The sequence below is a fragment of the Tiliqua scincoides genome, chromosome 3 (genome assembly GCF_035046505.1).
Source record: "Tiliqua scincoides isolate rTilSci1 chromosome 3, rTilSci1.hap2, whole genome shotgun sequence".
NCBI classification, from domain to species: domain Eukaryota; kingdom Metazoa; phylum Chordata; class Lepidosauria; order Squamata; family Scincidae; genus Tiliqua; species Tiliqua scincoides.
Window position 1 is genome coordinate 89,717,752 of NC_089823.1, and position 6,682 is coordinate 89,724,433.

Below are 6,682 nucleotides of genomic sequence, written 5' to 3' on the forward strand. Positions count from 1 at the left end.
CACACCTATAAGACGGGAGTCTTCCATCTCACCTAGCCCTACAGATCACCCACATGCTCAGTCCACTCACCCCAGTTCCCCCACCCCATCTCTCCTTGCTCTCAGATCACATGCATGCTCAGTCCAGTTCCCCCACCCCTCCCTCTCCTGGGTGTGTCTCTGCTTTAGTTTCTGTATTTGCTGCACATCAAAACTTTCCCGAAGTGAATCCTTCATGGGAGGAAGATCCTTTTCTGAGCCCTGAATCCTCCCTCCCAAACTTTGTGCAAGAATCTTTGCAAAGGAGCTCATCCCAGCGAAGGGGCAGCTTCAGACTCCCACCTGAAATTCAAGAGACAGGTTCTGCTCTGCCAACACAACCATGCTCACTGGAGAAATGAAACAGGTGCTGCCTCACTCCTTTGCGCCTGCCACTCTTGTAGACCCGGAGGGAGAGAAGCTTCTCCCATACATGACTGATGCAGGCTTGGAAAATGGCGGTGCCCAGCTCATTTTGCCAGGATCCAAGAGGGCGTGATGCAGCTTTTTGCAACCCACCCAAAATCGGGTCACTACCTACCAAGTGGGTTGCGACCCACAGTTTGAGAACCTCTGCTTTAAGCCATTTTTGTGGTGTTATATGCCCCATATATTCAAGTCAGTTCAGGGTGGAAGAAAAAATTGGAAGCATTTGTATCAATCTGCTGATAGAATCATGTTGGGAGACCATGTTGCTACAAATAAGGACTGTGAAGTTATCCAGGATGAAATCCTCATCATAGAAATGAAATAAAGTGCACTACATCTGAAATATGCATTTATGATCTGATAGTGAATTTAGGACTACTGCATGTTTAGAAAATTATCTGATTTCTAATGCTGTATCAAGGTTGTCACTCATTTTTTTAAGGTTGCATTTTAAGGAGGGATGTAGAAAGTTGCAGTAGAAAAATGCATATAAAATTACAAATCAAGCCAGCCATAAACATCAGCATTCTTCTGGTCTGAAGGCGGGTCACAAGCCAATTTCTGGTGGATCACCATTTCAATATTTTAGGTTTAATATATTAGACTTGATGCTACCATGGTATGTGACTGCATTTGGGGAAATGTTACAGAATCTGTACTTTTAACAGGCTACTATGTATATGTTTTTAATAATGATAGTTAATTGGGCTTACTCCTGGGTTAAGTGTGGATAGGATTGCAACCTAGGATTGTTAAAAATTTTCCTGCTTGATGATGTCACTTCCAGCTATGACATCACTTCTGCTGGGTCCTCACAGATTCTCATTCTAAAAAATGGGTTCAGGTGCTGAAAAGCTTGAGAACCACTGCTCTGAAGCATGCATAACCTATTTAAAATATACACCAAACAAAACGGGGAAAGGAAAGGCAAAGGTGCATTCACCATTACATCTAGTTTGATTCCAGGTCTCATTTAGACAGCCACATCTTACATCTTACTCTGTGCAAGTGTGTTCACATGCACCAAATATGTCTCACACAGCACCTGGCAATGCCATTGGTTTTAAAATGTGTAGCAATGCAAATGAGTATCAAAACCACAGGCCCAGGTATTACTGCAGTATGAACTATGATGGCAACTTGTGCCCAGTATCGCTCTGCTTGCATGCATATAGATAGGCTTAGGATGCTGTCCATTGTAGAAGCCAGAGAAGATGCCATTGCTGAATGCACTAAGTCGCAGGCAAACAGTGCATCTGCGGCTGAAGAAATCCCACAATTTGGCAGGCCCTTCCACCAAAATGAAAGTATTTTAGAATAGTTGCCGCCATGCCATGTGCTGGAGATGTGTATGTAAACCAAGAATGCAGAAACAAGATGTACTCAACTCCAAACTCTGTGAGTAAAATTATGAGAGGAACCAAACTCAGAAGTTCTACACAAGTCTGCAGCTGCCAGGAAAGGCAAGCACAAAACACTTAAATGCACTGCACCTATTTGTGCTTTGATCAGCTGCTTCACTTAGGGAAGCTTTTCATTGCTCAGTGCAGCTTGCTGTTACCAAGTTGGCTGACATCATTTGAAAGCTTGCCAGAAATGACATAGGCTTAAAATTCTGATGGTTAAGCATGAGGGTGTGATTTTTTTTAAATCGCTACTTGTAGACCGCAAAGAACCTTTATTTAAAAAAAAAAACTATCTCTCGAATTTTATCCCTGCTTAAGTGTATGCTAAGCAAAAACTTTGTTGAATACCTTCTCCCAAATTAGCAGCTAAAAGTTGTCTTGATAGACACAGCAGAGTTGGCAACTTAGCTCTTTGTTGAAACTATAGGCTGCTCAGCCTAACATCTATACCGGGTAAGATGGTGGAATGCCTCATCAAAGATAGACTCTCAAAACACATAGATGTACAAGCCTTGCTGAGGGGGAATCAGCATGGCTTCTGTAAGGGTAAATCTTGCCTCACGAACCTGTTAGAATTCTTTGAAAAGGTCAACAGGACTGTGGGTGCGGGAGAACCCGCGGACATTCTATAGATGCACTTTCAGAAGGCGTTCGACATGGTTCCTCACCAAAAGCTACTGAACAAACTCCACAGTCAGGGAATTAGAGGACAGGTCCTCTCATGAATTGAGACCTGGTTGAAGACCAGGAAACAGAGAGTGGGTGTCAATGGGCAATTTTCACAATGGAGAGGTGAAAAGCAGTGTGCCCCAAGGATCTGTCCTGGGACCGGTGCTTTTCAACCTCTTCATAAATGACCTGGAGACAGGGCTGAGCAGTGAGGTGGCTAAGTTTGCAGACGACACCAACTTTTCCGAGTGATGAAGACCAGAAGTGATTGTGAGAAGCTCCAGAAGGATCTCTCCAGACTGGCAGAATGGGCAGCAAAATGGCAGATGCGTTTCAATGTCAGTAAGTGTAAAGTCATGCACATTGGGGCAAAAAATCAAAACTTCACATATAGGCTGATGGGTTCTGAGATGTCTCTGACAGATCAGGAGAGAGATCTTTGGGTTGTGGTGGACAGGTTGATGAAAGTGTCGACCCCCATGTGCGGCGGCAGTGAAGTAGGCCAATTCTATGCTTGGGATAATTAGAAACAGTATTGAGAACAAAATGGCTAATATTATAATGCCGTTGTACAAATTGATGGTAAGGCCACACCTGGAGTATTGTGTCCAGTTCTGGTCGCCACATCTCAAAAAGGACATAGTGGAAATGGAAAAGGTGCAAATGAGAGTGACTAAGATGATTACTGGGCTGGGGCACCTTCCTTATGAGGAAAGGCTACAGTGTTTGAGCCTCTTCAGCCTAGAAAAGAGACGCCTGAGGGGGAACATGATTGAGACATACAAAATTATGCATGGGAAGGATAAAGTGGATAGAGAGATGCTCTTTACACTCTCACATAACACCAGAACCAGGGGACATCCACTAAAATTGAGTGTTGGAAGAGTTAGAACAGACAAAAGAATATATTTCTTTACTCAGCGTGTGGTTGGTCTGTGGAACTCCTTGCCACAGGATGTGGTGCTGGCGTCTAGCCTAGATGCCTTTAAAAGGGGATTGGACAAGTTTCTGGAGGAAAAATCCATTACGGGGTACAAGCCATGATGTGTATGCACAACCTCCTGATTTTAGAAATGGGTTATGTCAGAATGCCAGATGCAAGTGAGGGCACCAGGATGAGGTCTCTTGTTATCTGGCCATGTATCTGGGTTACAAGCCATGATGTGTATGTGCAACCTCCTGATTTTAGAAATGGGCTACGAAGTAATGCACCACATTTTTTTTCTCAGCCTACAGTAATGGTACAAATGCAAAACCTTAGATATACATTATTTGAATTTTCAGGAGTGCGCACACAAATTTTTGGTTTCTTCAGACAGATAGCGTAGCTGCAGCAGTGTTTCGAAATGGCGTCTGTAAGTGATGTACGTTACAAGCAGTGTGTCATCATTGAATTTCTCACTGCGGAGAAAGAAACTATTGGGAACATTCACAAACGTTTGTGTACAGTTTATGGAGAATCTGCAGTCGACAGAAGTACAGTTAGTCGCTGGGCACAGAGGGTGAGGCCATTAGAAGGCGGTTCGGCAGTGCTCCAAGATTTGCAGCGTTCGGGGCGGCCATCCACGGCTGTCACACCTGACAAGACGCAGCTTGCTGATGTGCTCATTCGCGAGGACCGACGCATAACAACTAGGCAGTTGGCGCTGAAGCTGTCAATCAGCAAAGGAAGTGTGGATGCAATCATCTGTGCTCTTGATTAATCAAAAGTGTGTGCACGATGGGTTCCGTGCTGTCTTACAGTGGACCACAAATCTCTCAGAAAAAACATTTCTTCTGAGTTGCTGAATGTTTTGAAGATGAGGGGGAAGCGTTCTTGTCCAGGATTGTGACAGGTGATGAAACCTGGGTTCACCATTTTGAGCCCGAAACAAAACGACGGTCGATGGAATGGCGTCATACTCAATCGCCACAGAAGAAAAAATTCAAAGCAACTGCTTCCGCCGGTAAGGTCATGATCACTGTGTTTTGGGACTGTGAGGGCGTCATACTCATTGATGTGATGCCAAGAGGCAGCACCATTAATTCTGAAGCTTATGTGAAGACATTAACCAAACTCAAGAAGCGCTTCCAGCGACTTCGGCGCCATAACAACCCAGGTGAATGTTTGATTCAACATGATAACGCTCGGCCTCACACAAGTTTGAGGAGTTCGGAACACATCACTAAACAGGGTTGGACTGTGTTACCCCATCCCCCCTACAGCCCTGACCTAGCTCCCTCAGACTTCCACTTGTTTGGGCCATTAAAGGATGCCATTTGTGGAAGACATTTTGAGGATGACGAAAAGGTGATTCGCACAGTGCAGAAATGGCTTCGTGACCAGAACAAGGAGTGGTACCGACAGGGCATACATGCCCTTGTGTCTCGCTGGAGGAAGGCCATAGAACTGGACGGAGATTACGTGGAAAAATAGGGAGTGTAGAAGAAACATCATTCTTTCTTGTGTGTAAGTTTCATTGTGTTCAATAAATAATTGTTGAAGAAAAAAAATGTGGTGCATTACTTTCTGGGTGACCCTCGTATGTCAGATGCAAGGGAAGGCACCAGAATGAGGTCTCTTGTTATCTGGTGTGCTCCCTGGGGCACTTGGTGGGCCACTGTGAGATACAGGAAGCTGGACTATGAGTAGATGGGCCTATGGCCTGATCCAGTGGGGCTGTTCTTATGTTTTTTATATTTGTGTGATTTTCCAAGGATGTAACCCTGGGAAAATTGAGAGCTGCCTGTACAGCGAAAATTTAGCAAAGATTGCAATTTTTATGCCTAAGTGCCATCTTGAAATCATTTCCTAATCTGAAGTTCCTCTGCAGTGTTGCTGTTGTTCAGGCAACCATTCCTCCAAATTATAAATGTGCATGAAATCAGTAAGGCTATGCTCAACCTGGACAATGAGAATAGTGCCAAATCAGCCTGATAATTTTGTTGTCCTCTGACTTGACTTTCAAGGCACAAGAGTCCATTGTGGACCTCAAGCAAGGAAATCCACGTAGACAGAACTAAAACGAAGAAGTAAGTCTTCTTCTACGATGGTCTTGCAGAACAGTTTTCTTGTCCTGCAGTAAACAACTATCCTTGTTTTATAGCTACAATATTAGATCAATAGCACCACCATGTGGCTATAAAAGTATGTGTAACAAACTAATATTCTGACACTCCAATTTTACACATAAATAAGGATATGTTCTACTTATAGCATAGCCAACTATTTTGGATGCAGAGATTTTTAAAACATTTGCTAATGGCAAGTAACGGCACATCATTCATGTGTGGAAAAAAATAGTTACAAAAACATTTAAGCCAGCCAGCTATTTGTGGAATCAGAACAGCCTTTCTGGAGAAGAGAAAGCAGCCAAGCTATCTGACACAGCTTTAAAAACATCTGCAGAATAGCAAATAGCAAAAACGTTCAGGACACTGGAGCAATACTGAAAATCAGTAATGCAAGGATGCAGAAATTAACACATTAATATAAAACAACTGGATATACTGAACACACCATACTGATAAAACCTGATAGCGTTTGGCATCTAAAAGAGAGGCATTTCTCTTTCCTGGTTGGTTGATAACATTGAACCACAAAGCATCTTCCACACAGCATCTAAAAAAATCTCTGATCTAGTCCCATGTGTTGATGACCTGTTAATTTCTGTGGAAGATGTTATTACATGCCTAAACTCTCAATTAATCCTATGGGATTTAAGAAGTGTTTAACTTTTGCTGAATTATGCTATTTGTATGTATGTAACAGTTTATTGAAATAGTTAACACCCATTCCTAGTTAGTGATCTGATAGTGCTCTGTCAGCTCCAAAATGCTAATATAGCTCCAAAATTCAGTTTTACCAGCTCTGAAAAGTTTACTGGCTCTATGGTTCAAACATCCCGCTAGAACAGCTGATTTGGCCTTTTGACCCTGGTCACCTACTAAAAGCTCCTCATTTTGGAGAAAACAATGTTAGAAAAACAAAGCGACCCCCCCCCATCTGCAATGACTAAGATTAAATCAAGGAGGCCTCTTCACAAGCCAATGGACCTCCAAACTTTATGCTCAACTAAGCCACTACACAAGATCCTTGCACTGCTTTTCCCCCATGCGCACATATTACAAGTAAAAGTACGGTAACATTATAGTAATGGGTTAGAATTTTGATCATTTGC